Source organism: Hyaena hyaena, unplaced genomic scaffold, assembly GCF_003009895.1.
Source record: "Hyaena hyaena isolate Hyena2069 unplaced genomic scaffold, ASM300989v1 scaffold_251, whole genome shotgun sequence".
Taxonomy (NCBI): Eukaryota; Metazoa; Chordata; class Mammalia; order Carnivora; family Hyaenidae; genus Hyaena; species Hyaena hyaena.
In genome coordinates, this window is record NW_024080883.1 from 1,866,708 (window position 1) to 1,884,401 (window position 17,694).

Consider the following 17,694-nt stretch of genomic DNA (forward strand, 5'->3'; position numbering starts at 1 on the left):
AATGGTGTCAAATGCCAGAAAACCCACCTACTTGAATGAGAACAGTATAGAAGTATTGATGTGGGGGAGGGGAATGAAACACAAGAAATGGAAGTCTACCACTTTTGATAAAGTATCATGTGGCTAAAATAACTCAAGGGCACATTCTTAGTAAGATTATCTTCGACAAAAATTACCATGCCAAAATAGGTAAGTAAGTATCCTCTTTACATGTTTCACAGATCAGGCAAAAAGAGAAGTCAGTAAAAAAACAACAAAGAATGACAAACTTTTTATCTTCCATATCTGTATATCTCTGATTTTGCTGAATTTGCAAAAATAAAAGAATTTTATTAATTTCAGATGAATAGGGCTCTTAGTACAAAAAAAGTAATGTTATTTTCTAAATGATTTGCTTCTTGTATACAAACATGTAATTTATAAAATCTCTACTTAATCACAGGAGAAATAAGTTTCTTAGGTAAAAATAAATCAAAGCACCCATAAGCCAGTTCAAAAAAGGACAACTTTTGGGGCACCTGGGTGGCTCAGGCAGTTAAACACCGGTCATGGCTCAGGTCATGATCTCGTGGCTCATGAGGTTGAGCCCTGTGTTGGGCTCTATTCTTATAGAGGATAGAGCTCAGAGTTTGAAGCCTGTTTTCAATTCTATGTCTCCTTCTCTCTGCCCTCCCCGACTCACGCTCTCTCTGTCTCTCAAAAATAAACATAAAAGAAATAAAAAAGAGGATAACTTCTGACTAACCCTATATCTAATTCTTGTTTGATCAGTTACTCTGAAAGAATAAAGTCCACGAATGCACCTAATTTTTCTACTCATTTGAACTTATTTTCAAAACAAATGACAGAAAACTATTTTATAGCACCATCCATGTTATATTGATAAATTCCTTTAATAAAATATACTCACCAATTAAGCAGGGTAAAACCTTGGATTGTGGGATTGCGAGTAACTTGTTCGAGTATTCCTCGAGACAAACATTTCTAATAAATTTTAACTTGATAAACGATCTCTTGCAATACGAGTAGTATGTGACACTAAATGTCACATGATCACAACTGAGCCAATGGTTCTTTTCTCTCTCTCTCTCTCTCTCTTTGTGGGATTTGTGGGTGATGGTCTCTCATACTCAGATGCTCCACCTCAGGCCATGGTGTTTGGCAGAAATAAGTAATTTTTCAGAACATTGAAAGGTGGCCACATCTGGCACTAGTGTATTTTCTGTCACTTCAAAGCACCTATGGACAGTCCTTTGCTTCTCCATACAAGAGAAAGCTTAGGAATGCTTTGCTTCATTCTAGGTCAGACTGCCTGCAGACAGAGACCCTTTCCTCTGCTGCCTTACTGCCAGTTACATTAAATACACCATATGACAAGAATTTATTAATACTGTACTATAGTCAACATCTGTGTGAGTGTATACAATGGCTCCCATGAGAAAAAGATTCCATTGAGCCAATAGATAACATTGATTCCATTAGTGATAGTCAAAGTCTTCCTATCCAATAGCCCTCCTCTCAGTGTGCCTGGGTGGCTTGGTAGTTTAAGCGACTAACTTCCACTCAGGTCATGATCTTGTGGTTTTTGAGTTTGAGCCCCGTGTCAGGCTCTGTGTGGACAGCTCAGAGTCAAAAGACTGCTTCAGATTCTGTCTCCCTCTGGCGCTCTCCAGCTCTCTCTCTCAAAGCATCAACATTAAAAAAAAAAAAAAAAAAAAAACCCTCCTCTCTTGTCTCCCTCACACCCAGCCACAAAGGTTTTCAAAGGTAAGTACAGGTTAACTTATTTTTCTTTAGATTTTCTGATTTTTTATTTTATATTATATTAAGTATTGTAATCATTTTTATATGAATATTTTTGGGTTGTGGAACAAATCATCTGAGTTCCCACGATTTCTTAGGGGGGGAATTCACTTTGATACACAAGCATGTTTACAAGCTTTGATATATAAGCTTTAGATTACAAGCATGTTTCCAGAATGAATTGTGCTTGCAAACCAAGTTTTACTGCATTAAAAAGTTCCAGAGTCTCACACCAGTCAGTACGGCTAGTATCAAAAAGACATGAAATAACAAGTGTTGGCATGGAGGTGGAGAAATGTGAACCCTCATGCACTTTTGACAGGGATGCAAATTGGTGCAGCCATTCTGCAAAACAGTATGGGGGGTTCCTCAAAAAATTAAAAAATAGAAATACCATATGATCCACTAATTCCACAATTGGGTATTTACCTAAACAAAACACTGATCAAAAAGATACATGCACCCCTATGTTTATTCCAGCATTATTTACCATAGCCAAGATATGGAAGCAACCCAAGTGTCCATGAATAGATGAATGGATAAAGATGTCTCACACATCATCACCACTATCACCACAGAATATTACTCAGCCATGAAAAAGAATGAGGTCTTGCAATGTAAAACAATACGGATGTACCTAAAAAGTATTGTGCTAAGTGAAATATGTCAGACAGATAAAGAGAAATACCATATGATTTTACTTATATGTGGAATCTAAAAAAACAAAACAAATGAACCAACAAAAGCCAGACTCTTAACTACAGAGAATAACCTGGTGGTTGCCAGATGGAGGAGAATGGGAAAATGGGCAAAACAGGTAAAGGCAATTAACAGGTACAAACTTCCAGTTATAAAATGTATAAGCCACCAAGAAGAAAAGTACAGCATAGGAAATATAGGCAATAATACTATAATAATATTGTACAGTGACATATGGTGATACACTTACCATAAGCACTAAGCAATGAATAGAACTGTCAAATCACTGTTGTACATCTAAATCTAATATAACATCATCTATCAACTATAATTCAATAACAAAAAAAGTATGTGAGGTATCTGTATCAATATAGATAAATGTATAGATTTGTGTAAAATAAAATAAGTACCAAAGTAAAAACATGACAGAACATTCAGCTTTGAAAACTCAAATCTCCTCATGTAAGAATAAATGATTTCTACTGATGTACCAGAGGAATTAATAAATAGTACAATCAGTAACTATTGTTATTAGACATTTCTATAATAGATATATCAACTAGAAAGAAAGTTCGCCAATTGTCAATTTATAAACTAAGTTTGGGGTTGGTTTAGTCTTTGACTGTGATCTCACTGATGAGAACTGCCAGTAGACCCCAGTTCAGAAACTTTCTCATCTACTTCCCTTAAGAATGATAAAGTCGTAGAGGGGCCTGGGTGGCTCAGTTGGTTAAGCGTCCCACTCTTGGTTTCTGCTCAGGTCATAACCTCACAGTTCATGAGTTCCAGCCCCAAGGCGGGCTCCTGGCTAACAAATAAAACTTTAAAAAAACTTAAAAAAAAAGAGAGTAGTGTTCAACCCTATGACTTCAAAATGAAGATTTTTCTTTTGAGAGAAAGAAAAATTGGGAGGAATTCTTGGCTAAAAGTTGCCCCAAAACTTTCAGTTCTAACCTCTTGGAATGTGGCCCTAAAGGAGGTAAATATAGAAAAAGCCCAAGAGACTGTGGCCCTGCAGACAGGCCTCCTAATCCTGGCAGTCTCTTGCTACCTGTGTGACCTCAGACAAGTTAGTTAACCTAACACTTTATCTCTTTGCCACTAAAATAGGGTTACCTCTCATCAGAAAGTTGTTGTGAAAAACAAAGTAGTAAAAATAAAACTTGTGCTTCATAAGAACACCCTCAGGCCAAATTATCTTTCTCCATTCCTCCCAAAGTAAAATAGTGTGTGGGAAACTCTTCTAAAAATCTGCTTTCAACTTTCTCTTAAATATAAATGAAACTCATTCATCCTATCACCCTAAAGCCCAGAAATGATTGGATAAGGAGTTTACTTCAATTTATTTCATAGTAATAACAGGTGACTTTGCCTCATGTAATCCCTTCCTAATTGACATTTCTATGTAGGAAACGGTGTTTAAGTCTACAATTCGTATGTTAACAACTTTATTACACGAGTAGTGATAATTACTAAAGTAACTCAAAACTACAAAAAATCTTTAAAATCAAATAATGGTAAAAAGAAAAAAGTTCAATTCCATACTCTCATTCTCAACTATTTGCAGGTAGTATCACTGACTGCACACGAGTGAATACAATAAAAGGCTGAAAGAAAAAGAAAATACAGAAAAACAGACATCAGTGAGGATAGAAAGAAGGATAGGAAGGCCCATGGCCAACTATCTTGAAAGCTAAGCAGGGGCAGGCCTGGTTAGTACTGGGATGAGAGAAAGGAGAAGGGAGGAGAAAGAAGGGGGACAAAAGGGGACAAGAAGGGAGAGAGGACAAGAGAGAAAAATAGATAACTTCTGTAACTGAAAAGATAATCCAAATTTGACAGCTGGATGTAGAGAATTAATTTCCCATTTTGTTCTATGCTCTACCACATTCCCTTTGCAGTCAATGAGAACTCTACACTTGGGTGAGTTTCGAGAGGTGCACCAGAAGCTGAAAAACAACTCAGCATTTTTTAAGATTAAAAGAATCAGCACTGCTAATAAGACACTCTCTGAATTACTCAATGTGGTTTTCCTACACCAAAGGATATAGCTGTATCAAAAAATAATTAAAGAAGAAAAACTTTCTTTAGCCATTAACCATTTCAGTCTATATCAAATGAAGCCTGATTTAAATTTTGTCAGGATACAGCTATTAACTTTATTCACAGAGTGCCCTGTCTACTCCTCCTCACATTATACTTTACGTTTTTCTTTTTTTTTTTTTTAATTTTTTTTTTTAATGTTTTATTTATTTCTAGGAGAGAGAGAGAGAGACAGCGTGAGCAGGGGAGGGTCAGAGAGAGAGGGAGTCACAGACTGAAACAGGTTCCAGGCTCTGAGCCGGCAGTCAGCACAGAGACCGACGCGGGGCTCGAACCCACGAACCGCTAGATCATGACCTAAGCGAAAGTCGGACGCTTAACCGACTAAGTCACCCAGGCGCCCCTACTTTACGTTTTTCTATACTGCTTTTATAGGAAATTAAAAGTAGGAACCTGGCTGGCTCTGTCAGTAGAACATGTGGCTTGATCTTGGGTTGGGGAGTTTGAGCCCCACATTGAGATTACTTAAAAAAAAAAGTACAAAGGAAAAATCTTTCTTCCCATTTCATGGTTAATTATTGAAAATAAAGATATCTAGAACCTCTATGAAACAATACAATCCAAAAACATTATTCTCACCTGAGAATAGACTAAATTTGCAGAAAACACTTTCTTTTTTTACTTTTCTGATAGAATGAAAGAATGTGCAAGTAGCAATATATAAAGGAAATATAACCCCTTCTTGAAGCCTCTCATAACAGTAAACCATAATGAAAGTTGCCTAAATATTGCCCACCATTATATGAGAAACGTCCAACATGGTAGAAGTTTCAACTACAGATTTCAATGTGTGTGTTTGTTTAATGAGGTACCAACCACAACAAATACAAAAGAGGAATCACAATGTAAAAATGGACAGATGAGGTTCAACTAATGGCTGGGGTGGAGTGGGTTGGGTATGTGTGTGTGTTTAATCTTCCCTTACCTAGGAAGGAGCCCTTCACACTACTCAACTTAGGAGGTATAAACGTTAACTACCATTTTGGCTTAGCTAACTTTATAACCTCTGGTGCCTTCTACCCTCATAACTGAAGTCACAGAGTTTCAACAGACAGTTTGACTAAGTTAATATATAATGTTTGGATATCTTGTTAGGATATCTTACATGATTCACCAGTTTACAATGAACTCAACATATTCAGATGATCAGTGATCAAAATCAGCAAAAGGATATTCCCAGAGTTAAATGGGTAGGAATACCAAACAATTTTACTCTGTGAACTAAGAAAGTTAAATACAATAGGATCACAGTCCCTTATCTGAAACCCTTAGGTCCAGGTATGCTTCAGATTTTTGTGAGTCTTAAAGGTCAGATGGAGCATACAGCATATATTACGTAACAATCCTAGCTAGATCTACGATAGCACCTCATAGCCAAATACATTACTATTTCTACAGCAGAATATGTGAACATCCTTCCTTAGTAGGCTTTAAAACTACTTCAAACAAGCCCATGACAGTTTAGGTCAGGTTCTGCCACCAAATGAGTTTTGATGCCAAACTTTTGGAGGGGGAAAACAAAACAAACAAAACAAAAAAAAACCTTAGTTTTTCAGAGATTTTTTAGATAAAGGACTGTGAATGTATATCCAATACCATTACACTTCAAAATATAAAGATATTTGCAAAATATATAAAGTTTATTAATGTATTGGAGATAAAAAAAAAATCTAAGCTAAATTAAAATATAGCAAAGTATAAAGATGTTCCTGGCAAATATAACCTTAGAAATTAGGAAACACAAAGTTATTTAGTCAAATAAATTAAATGAATGTCTATGTTAGAAGTAGTGAGTATTTCAGTACGATAGGAAAGTCTGAGAACCCTGATACTTAAAGTCTTTTGTACTTTTCTTTGCATTTAACCACATGTTGCATTTTTCCTAGCTTTGGTTTTCACATTGTTTGAGATTTCAGGGATTTGGTGTATTTCCCATTCATCTTCTCCTTAGCCTGCCCCTCTTTTTTATTTAAGTGCCTATTCTGTGCAATGTAATTTGTTACGCACTCCGGATGTAATGCTTCTCAATCTTCATGCCTTGACACAAGGGTAAGTTTTAATTGGTTGTGAGGAATGCCCAGTAATTAGTTATGAACAAAGTACCACAGTTTATAAAGAATTTTACATGTTTGTATATTGGTGTATTCAAAGTTTTCATTATGATAGTATCACTCTCACTTATATTCTGATTTATCTTCTTGATAAGGAATGCAGTGACTTTATCACACTGACAACTACCACATAATTTATCTAAGTCTATAACCAGGGAAATTGTAATGCCCTATGTGTAAACATCAGTCACATGTGTCTTAGCAGAAGAAAATTTGAGAACTGATGCTCTAAAACATTCCAAGATGGAACAAAGTCACCAGAGAGAATATCCAGTGCTGTCAACTAACCACTTTGAAATACGAAAAGAGCTACCCTCTTGTCCTGGGCTGTCTTTTTAAAGAGGTAGGGAAATCATTCCCCAAATTTGAAGGGGCACCATACTTAACTATGGAATGCTTCAGTTATTTGTCACTTTTATCCTTGTTATTCTTACTATTTCTTTCTTTAGTAATAAAGTACTTATCTAACACGTCACATCCAGTTTAAAATGCACCAATGTTTCTGGACACCAGGGTTGAGAATTATAGTTGGCCCTTGAACAACATGGAGCTCAGTAAGTCTACTTACTTATACATGGATATTTACAGTACAGTAATATAAATGTATTTTCTCTTCCTTAGGATTCTCCTAATAACATTTCCTTTTCTCTAGCTTACATTATTGTAATATATATACATATATATGTGATACCATACATATAACATACAAAATATGTGTTAATCAACTGTTTATGTTATCATGTTATCAGTAAGGCTTCTGGTCAACAGTAGGTTATTAGTAGTTAAGTTCTTGGGGAGTCAAAAGTTCTATGCAGGTTTTTGACTGCGCAGGAGTGGGGTGTGATTGGCACCCCAACCTCAGTATTGTTCAAGGGTCAATTGTACTTTAGAGGAAACAAAAATTAAAAGGCACAGGCTGGGTCAGTTGGCAGAGCATGCAACTCTTGATCTTGAGGCCATGAGTTGGAGCCCCATGATGGGAATAGAGTTTACTTAAAATAAAAAAAAAAGAAGAAGAAAGAAAAAAAGGATGTTAAAAAAACTAAAAGGCACAGCTTCAAGAAACTTCAAACTTAGTGGGAGATGGGATGAGGTGAGATAAAACTATAAAAACATGTATTGAGTTCTGACTGTGGATAAGGGTCATTGCAGACGTTACGGTCTACTGTAATTCTCATTCTGTTACATGCGAAGTATTAATATGCCCTTTTACATATAATAATGAAAGTTTATTCTGTAGTAACATGCTTAACATTCCTCAGTCGGTAAGCAAGAGGGGCAACAGTAGTGGGATCCAGGGATCTTTGGCTTCTAAGCCTCTGCTCCTTGTACTACACCTGCTACTCTGGGAGTATCAACAGAGGATGACAAGGGCTCTCTCAGTACTGCAAACATGCTGACTGAAATACAGCCACAGATTGAAGCTGGAAGAGAACTCATCAGTCAAAGAACGTTAGCCCCACATTCAGTGCATGACTCCTATTCCCTCTTCAGCCATCTGTCCCTTACACCAGAGTTCTCAAAGTGTGTCAGAGTACCTTAAACTTGGCTTCAGAGTCACTGAAGAGCTAGTTTCCTGGGCCCCACCTCAGTCACACTTATCTGGATATGGGACATGGGGACCTCCATTGTTTTTAAGATTTTACTTTTAAGTAATCTTTACACCTGGAATACCTGATGTCTCAGTCAGTTAAGCATCCAACTTCGGCTCAGGTCATGATCCCACAGCTCATGGGTTTGAGTCCCACTTCGGGCTCTGTGCTGACAGTTCAGAACCTAGAGCCTGCTTCAGAATCTGTGTCTCCCTCTCACTCTGCCCCTCCTCCCCCAAAGTGAATAAATGTTAAAAAAATAATAATAAAAATAAGTAATCTTTACACCCAGTGTGGGGCATGAACCTACGACCCCGAGATCAAGAGCTGCACACTCTATCAACTGAGCCAGTCAGGCACCCCTGGGGACCTCCATTTTTAACAAGTCCTCCAGGTTTGTGTTTTTCAAATTGTAAGTCATAAAATCAATTTAATGAATAACATCATAATTTTTTAAATAAAATAGTTCAGAACACATCAGATTTACAAAGATTAGATAGAAGTAAAAAATATCAGAGAGTACTGGTCCTAATACTATTTCAGGAAACTTTTGTTACAGCTTTTATACACAGATTAGGATATAAAAGGTATTTCTCACCATAAATCTCAAAGACATTTAATATAACTGCTTTAAACAATTTTTACTCTTGCTCTTATTTCTCCTTTGAAATAAGTTATCAGTGTTTTATTTAAATATTCCCTTTACCAAAAACCCAACATTTCTGTGCCCATTTTAGGATCTCAGTTATTCCATTCTAGGAATTTCAGTTTTATTCCTCGATCTCTTCACCTAAGGGCCATGTTTAACTATTGGTTTAATTATTTAATCAATATTTTATAGTATCGTTTTATTTTCCTAAGACTTCAAAAAATTCAACTCATTCTTATTTTAACTTTGTATTTTATACAACCTCCTCAGAACTGAAGTTATTTTATTATCTTGATCCTTGAACTGACTCCTATATTTTAACTTATTAAGTTTATACTTTGGTAGGTATGTCAATGCTTCATGGTCTATAATCAATCCTTTACATCTTTCATGTATTAGTCTTTCGTCTTTGTATTTATATATACTTTTATATATAATTTGTTATTGGCTTGCCTTCTTTTGTATTTCCATTGTGTAACTGGTACTTACTCCAGTTTTCATCTCATCTTTTCCTCATCTCATCTCAAAGAAAAAAAAATGTAAGCAATCCCCATTAATACATGAGGATTTTCTGCATATATCTTTACAGTTTTAACATGATGTCCTAGCATTTCAACAAACTGTTAACTGTCTTCTAAAGGATAAAATGAACACATATGAATGTTGAGTGAAGCTGTACTCAAAAAGTGCTTTCCTCAGGTATAACTTAATATACAGAAATCTCTTACAATTTGATACAGTATGTGATGACTGCCCTTGAGGTAGTACAAACCCACTGACTGAATTACAGTCACAGAATCTTCTAGCTGGAAGATTCATTCAATCCTTAGCTTCAGTCCTTACTACCTTCAGAGGAGTGTTTCTCAAAGTATAGCCTGAAGACCACCTGTATCCAATATACCTGGGGCACGTGATAAAAACCAAGTAGTGAAATCACAATGTCTTTATAATTTGGGTTTGTTTTCATTTCATAGTGAGAGGAAGAAAGTCGATGAAAAATATAAAAAAGCTATCACTGGGACCTACTTTAAAAGATGCCCTCAGTGGTAAAATGTTAAAAAAATAAGGTGGACTTCAAATTCCAAGTTCAAGAAAACATTTTTTTCTTAAGTTAAACACTGCTTAAGATTAAGTCTTGGGGTGCTGGGGTGGCTCAGTTCGTTGAGCATTCTACATTGTGTGATTGTGTGTGTGTGTGTGTGTGTGTGTGTGTGTGTGTCTGCCCCTCCCCTACTCACACTCTCTCTCTCTCTCTCTCAAAAATAAATAAGCATTAAAAAAAAAAATTACATCTTAAAATACAGGTGTACCATGCTGGTCATGATGCAATATGCCAATTAATTGCCTAAATTTAGTAACTTTTCTTAGTAACATTTAAGTATCACAATTTTAAACATTTCTGCACTTTTTAAGACATTAATAATATCAAGGATTTCCTTCAGTACAACAGATATGTTGATAATGAGGCTATTTTCGAAGTTTTTTTTTAGTAGGGCTAAACTATGAAATCTTAATTACTTCTATTAAAGATTTCTAATATAAAAGTACTTGATGTTCATCTTAAGATGCAGTTAAAAATATGGCCCTTCTTTTACTCATGCTCTATGAAATGTACAAAAATGTAAACTTTTAGTATGGTGGCTGATTTTTAATTAGAAATTATGCTTGTAATTTTACTGAAAAATACGGTTCTATACTTTAGTTGCTGAGTTAGATTTTCATGAATTGTGCCACATTATTTCGAGACTATTCCTTCTTTTTTTAATTACATACAAAAAGCCTTATCAATTACATGGTTACAGCATAAGCAAACCATAATTATGTGTTCATACTAGCTTTCACTCAAAGGTGTGTTTTAATTTCAATGTCTAAACAAATCTCCTCTGTTTCAATGCATTAAGCATAAAGATCAGATCTATAAAGTCAAAGACATACACTTTCCAAGTTGTATAGCAGAGCTATATGTATAAGACAAAACTATCTTACAAACTCCTAAACGCAGAACTTTATTTTTTTAACTTAGATATAAAGATGAGATGGATTAAAAAAAAATAGAAGGTGTCAAAATTGCAAGTTTTTGTTAATAGCGAAGTCTCTCGTGCACTTAACCCACCAGGGTACCTTTAAAAGATGTAGCACTAAGAAACAACAGATATGAACCCCTGTTTTAATAGCTAGCATTAAATGTGAAATGCAAATTAAGACTTCAGTTTCAGAACGTAATAGAGATATGCAGAATAATAAAATGGGAAGTTTGGAAACTCTTGGCAATATAATAGCAAAACCTCTATCTAAATTCTTATTTTGATAATTAAGCTTCAAATCAAATAAATATGTTTTAGATGCAAATATCTGGTAATTCATGGTCAGGGTGACTTCTTTTAGATCACTACTACAAGTTTTACACTACAAAAACTACTCTGACTTCAAAGACCAAGCCTGTTCTTGAAAATATTGTTTTAATGAAGCAGTTGTTTGATATCTCAAAGAAATGCAAGAGCTCATCAGATCGCTTTTATTCTGGAAATTACTGATTCCCATTTAAAATTTTGAATTGGTCAAATATACTTCCATGGGGAAAGAACTAACATTAAAAGTTTGCTCCACTGAACAAAATAATGTGCCTCACATGTATAAATGTGGTGTTCTTTAGTAAATCAGGAATGCATTCTGAATACTCTTGCCATATGTTCAAAAATGAAAAACTTCTCTTGCAAACAAGCTTTAAAAAAAAAAAAAAATCAAAGACACTGAAATCCACATATTTTGTTGTGCACTAAATTCATCTCACAGAACCATCTCATTCTGACCATTCCAATAGGGCTGTTAGGTATGTGACGTATTAAGAGGTTCTCTTAACTATCTGAAATAATGTGATATTTACATTCCGTGAAAGATGTTGGACAATGAGCTTCTAATCACCTACGGTTCTCAGCAATGTCAAAGTATGTTTTGCTACTATATGGAAACTACCAGAAAGGCATGGCCCTAATTCCTCTTAATATGAAAACAACATTTTAGTAACATATATAATGGTAATATAATATCCCAAATAGATAAGGTCCCTTTCCTTTTTCTTTTATGGAAAACTGAGTTCAAGTCTGTTTTCATTCACAAAATATAAACTCTCGTCTTCATTACAGAAACATGATTAAGTATCACAACTGATTTACACATTTAGTACAACCAGTTTTCTTAATTTATCAGCAACTTGGAATAACTGAGGTGTTCCTTACAATTGAGGGGCCAATTGCAAGCAATGTGGGCTCACCGTGCTACTTTCAAATGTCCTATAAACCCTCACCTATACTGTTACTTCTCACAAACTAACTTTTCGGGCACTTGCTGCCCTACACATTATTTCACCAATTCTTCCATTTGGGTGCATACGTCTGAAAAAGGCACTTAAGGGACTTCTGAGTCATTGTTTATTGTATATACAGGCTGCTAAAATATACCCAATTTCTCTAAGTATACAAATTTTGCAGGCAATTATGATTAATTTGGAAATGGTTATTTGCCTTTTATATCAGGCCTTTTATATCTAAATACTAGATTTACTACACTGCCTAGTCCACCCTTCCCCACCACAAAAATAACTGTCACAAACAGCACAAGTTACCCAAGACAGAGCACCTAAGAAAGAGTAAGCAAATGTCAGTCTCTATAATTAGAGAGGCATTCTGCACAATGCTTCCTTGGGTTTTTAATAATTCTCTCCACTTATAGGCTGCAATCTTTCTATCATATTATCTAGTATTAAATTTCCCAGGCCTTCAACTCTGTAAAATTTCATTATCAACTAAATGACTATTTGAAAATAAGTTTTCAAATGACACTTGCAGATAAAAGTGAGAGAAACATTTCAACTATCTTAAATAATAAGAGTAACTGAATTCTAAACACTAATGATCATAAATTGATTTCTGCTGTGAAACCGAGGGTGACCAGCTTTCTGGGTTGTTGGAACCCCAGTAAGCCACCTTCTTATGTGAGCAGTAAGGACCCTTAGGTCATTGCTAATAGCTGTCCAGCTTCCCTGTGGGAAGAGTTTGCATACTTACCCAGGAAGGCAAATGGAAAGTACACTGGGAGGAAGATGAACTGCGGCAAAGCCTTTGTCATATGATAGTGACCTATAAAGTATCAAATAAAGGTACATCATCAGTATGGTAGAGCTTTACAATAGTCTCAACTCCTGCAACACCTATGAAGGAAGGTCCCCAAAACCCGGGAGTCCAGCTCCCCACCAACCCCTCCCCCCCTCTTCCTCCCACCCCCACGCGCGAACTGTGGAGCAATACAAGCAAAGAAGCTCCCTTTATTCAAAGGGCAGAGGCTGAGGGAAACCCAGCTGGCATTCCAGGGTGTCTCCAGCACCCTCATTCCCTACTCCCCGTATGCACAAAGCTGAAAGTTGATCCTGTCTGCAAACCCAAAACCCACACCGCGATCATTCATCAACTTGCACAAGTGATCGCCGCCCCCAGGACAAATATACCAGTAACCAAATCATAGCAATCGATAGGCTGCCCGAGCCTCCACGGTGCCCAGGAGCCGGCCGGAGGTAGCACGGCGACGGCAGCGGGTCCAGGTAGCGCAGCCTTCAGCCCTGCAGACCTGGGGCGGCCACAGCCGTCGCCCAAACGCCCGGCCCCAGTTACAATCCCGAGATTGGAGATCGGAACCGAGCCGGGAAACACATTCGCCAGAGCCCCGGGCGGCAAGTGCAGGGCCACCGGGTCTTGGAGGTCGGGGTGGGGGGAGCCAGGAAACCGAGAGGGAGGAAGGGAGCGAGGGATCCCACCCCGCCTTTGTTGCTGGTCACCATCAAGTTTGCATCTTAGTACAAAATGTCGATCTTAAAGGCTGACAAGACAGAGGCAGAGGCACAGGGAGAAAGAGAAAGGGAATAGAGTCCATCTTGCTTTGGGGAAGAGGGGGGAGAGAAAAATGAAGTACAAATCCCACACTCCGGGCGTAAAAGTCTGCTAAGCACCTTTCCATAACGGAGGAGCAACGAGTGGGGTGTCCCCGTCGCCGTGCCCGCTCGAACTGGCGGCGGTCTGGGCAGAAGACGCCTCCCTCTCCTCCTCTTCCTCCTCCTTCCCCTCCTCCTCCTCCTCCTCCTCCCTCTCCTCCTCCTCCTCCCGCGGGCCCCGGCGAAGATCCCGCCGCCACCGCCGCTGCCTCCGCTGCCCCCCGGGGAGGCACCGCCGCCCGGCCGGGCGCTGCCATTCCGAGCCTGGACCGCGCGGCGCGGCGCGCGTGGGGCCCGACGCGGGGTGGCCGCGCGGGGACGTCCGCGCCGGGGACCCCCCGCGCCCCCTCGCCGCGGGCTGGCTACAAAAGTCGCGCGAGCTGAGGTGGCGGCGGCGGCGCGCGCGGTCGGGGGGGCGCGCGTGGGGCCCCCACGCCGCGAGTGGGCAACCCCAGGGGATGGCGAAGAAAGCCCCTCCCCGCGTGGGGAAAGTACCCCAGTCGCCGGCAGCCCGGCGTCGGCGGCCTGGAGACGACAACTGGACGTGTCATTAGCAGGACAGGCAATGGTTTCAAAGCCCCAGGCCAATGACCATTAGCAGCGGCAGAGCTCGCTCCTGCCCCATCCCCCACACCCTCCACCCACCTTCCCCTTCGTACCGCCCCCACCTCCACCCCACCTCGCGAAAACTTTTCAACAGGATCCACCTGGACTAATTTGTCCTCAGACGGTTAAAATATGGACTAGCCCCTACACACCGGGAGGGAAGGGGAATGCACGTTTTATTTTCCTTTCTACAGAAAGGAAAGCAAAAAATAGCTTCTCTCTCCGTCTCTCCCTCTCCCCCCCCCTCTGTCGTACATGTTGTGTCTTAGCTTTTTGCATCGTTTCGTTTTACCTTCCTCATTTAGCAGAAATGATCGCGAATATTTCACACAGAAACGTGTTCCAGATCCTTGGATTTGAGGGTCCTTGTAAATGACTGGACTCCGGTTTGGCCACAGTTACGTTTAAGTTTCATACAATACCGAGAAATTTAAAAAATAATAATAAATTTCTGAGGGCAAGCGAGCGAGACGAGGTGGAGGAGGAAAAGAAACCTCGAGTCTGATTTCTGTAATTTACTAGCGACCCGGATCGCAGCAAATAACAGTGTAACACGAGTGTGGCTTAAAAGGACTGGGGAGCTCTTTCTAGAGGCATCGACCCCATCCCCGGATAAAGGATCTGCAAGTTTTCTGTCATCGCGACCATGCAATGCCATAACTTACCTTCAGAAATGAGACTTTAAACAGCGAAGGCCTTCCTCCTCCCCTCCACCACCCCCCCCAGCCTCGCTCTCTCCACCTTAAACTTATTGACACAACATAATCCCACATTCAAGCAAAATCCTGACACAGCCTCCCTCCTCCTCTTCCCCCTCCTCTCTTCCCTCCCGTTCTCTCTCTCGCTCGCTCGCTCGCGTCTCCCCCCCCCCCTCCGCTTTCCCTCCCTCTTCTCTCTCCCCTTCTCCCTCACCCTCTTCCCCCTCTCCCCCCTATTCTTCCTCCTGGTTACTCTGGCACTAAAACAGCACTTTCCCTACTCGCCGCGCATTTGGTTAGGGGTGGGGGGGTGAGAGGGCACCGATCTGCGGGGCCGGAACACCCAAATCCCAACTCTCCAGATGAACGAGCAACTGGGCTGCTGTTCCCGGTCACCGACGCACACGGAACGTTCGATAAATCCACCGAGGGCTGGCTCCTCGTACCTTCCTCCCCTGCCCCGGCTCCCCAGGCCCCACCTCCCCGGCAGGCTGGGATCCACGTACTTTCGCCGCGATGAAGTTTGGGGCTCCCCGGGCGGCCACGAGCCGCCCGCCGGCGTGAGGGCTGGCTCTGTTGTTGTTTTCCTCGGGCTGCTTCTGCCCGCGCCCCGGCGCCCGTGCCCCTCTCGGGCGGCGCTGCCTGTGTGTCGAGAGGTGCTGGCTGCAAACGCAGCCTGGCACCGGCTGGCCTACTACTCCCCAGCCCGGCCCCCAGCCTCCCGCCCGCAGGGCACTGCCTCCGCGCCCCCCGCCCCCAGCCGGCGCGGCCGCCGCGACCCTCGCCCGCGACCTCTCTCGACCCAAAGTTTTGGCGGAGGGGGAAAGTGCCCCGGGAGCGGAGCGGCCAGCGGCGGCTCCGGACGCGCGGGGTTCCCTCCGTCTTCCTCAAGTCCACCCTACCGGCTGCCGCCGCCGCCGCCGCCGCTGCTCCTGCCGCGGAGTCCTTGGGGCTGCAGCCCGGCGGCTCGCAAGTGAGTAGGAAAAAAGAAAGTGCGGGGAGAGCGCCCGGGAAGGGCTGGGGATGGGGGGCGCTTACCTCGCGGGCTCGCCGGGCGTGAGGGCGTGTGTGTGGCTCGCCCTCAGCGGCCAGTCAGGGTTCCTCTATGGGAAAGTGGAGAGGAGCTCGCGGAGCCGCTCTGCCTCCGCTTCACTGTACACTGCTCCACATACAGTACATGCAACCCGGAGAGACTGAAAACACTCATTTTATATAAGGCAGCCTGCCATTGGCCCGCGGCCTGACAGACAGGCCGCGCGGCCAAACAGAAGGCCCGTTACACCCAAACACACGCACACATACACACATTTTAGAGACACACAAAGATCATCACATTTTCTATTTTCTAATGTTCGGGACCTGTAGACAGTAGGAGACGACAGGTACAGAGGCCCAGCAGAGTAGGGTAAGGAGGGAAAACCTTGTCTGCACCAAGTTGCCAGGCTTGAAACTGGTGTCCTTTTGACTTGGGAGGGTTATAGTAATAAACTACAACTCCACTGGATATGGAAGTGAGGGTTTTGTTTTTTTTTTTTTTTTTTAATCGCTGCCTTGTGGTGCCCCATGGAAGAGGCGTGCATTGTGTTATGATTTTACAGCCTGATCTGGCTAACAAGTGGCCAAGAAAGGCTTTTAGCAGCCCGGATTTCTTTGGTCAATGGGTTAGCTATCACATAGGCCAAAATAGTGCAAGATAAGTTTATTGGGGCTATAATGCATTGAGATTGTTAACGCCTCGTTCGTAGGTAAATTCAGAAAAATCAATGCAACAATACACAGAGACAAAGATAAACGTTTTGCTGAAATAACCTATCTACTTTTAGCTCGTCAGACTACCGCAAATCACCTGCGTGGATATCCAAACGGTGCTCTAAGGTAGACTACGTCCTGGAAGATTGGCTATTGACCCCTTCCCTTAAAAATAGACCTTTTGAGTCAATCTATATAGAAGATTTATATTTTGCATATCGTAGATGGTATTTACATATTTCATATCATACGTGAACATCACATGCTGGGTGACTTTTGGACATGGTGAAGGCAAAGAAGACTGCTCTTTCTGATTTCTTTTTTCTGTGATCCATCTTTGGAGATTACATTTGGCACTCCTATATAAACAAGTCAACAGACTGCTGGGGGGAAAAAACAAAGTTGGATATTAAGAGGAATAAATTCTAGACCCCATGCTTAACCTAGGTGAACAATCTAGAGCAACTAACTTAACCTCTTTAATGATCAGAGTTGGTTTGGGGTTACTTTTTTTTCTTTTTCTTTTATTTTTTTCTAAGATTAAAATAAGAAGCTTCCCCAGCTTCTCTTCATTAAATGTTTATTCAGCATCTACTATGTGCCAGACATTATCATAGACCCCAGATGTTTTCTTAAGATTCCTTCTGATTTAAGAGTCTGTGAATTATTCTTAAACACAAACATTTTGAAGATTAAATAAACA

The 17,694-nt window shown here is 40.7% G+C and overlaps 1 protein-coding gene across 6 annotated transcripts in view; it reads right to left on the minus strand.

The window, feature by feature from the left end:
- The window catches only part of BBX (BBX high mobility group box domain containing), a 276,768-nt gene extending 260,363 nt beyond the window's left edge, over positions 1 to 16,405 (minus strand). For 3 of the 6 annotated variants that reach the window (XM_039244981.1, XM_039244980.1, XM_039244974.1), the window contains exons 1-2: positions 16,281 to 16,405; positions 13,022 to 13,093 (exon numbers count right to left, since the gene is read on the minus strand). The gene's annotated coding sequence lies outside the window, so the exon portion shown is untranslated. Of the gene's footprint in view, positions 1 to 13,021; positions 13,094 to 14,433; positions 14,453 to 14,836; positions 14,856 to 15,748; positions 15,860 to 16,280 lie in introns of those variants that run through there. The other 3 variants (XM_039244975.1, XM_039244977.1, XM_039244976.1) reach the window with 3 other exon arrangements.
- Positions 16,406 to 17,694: the final 1,289 nt, after the last annotated feature.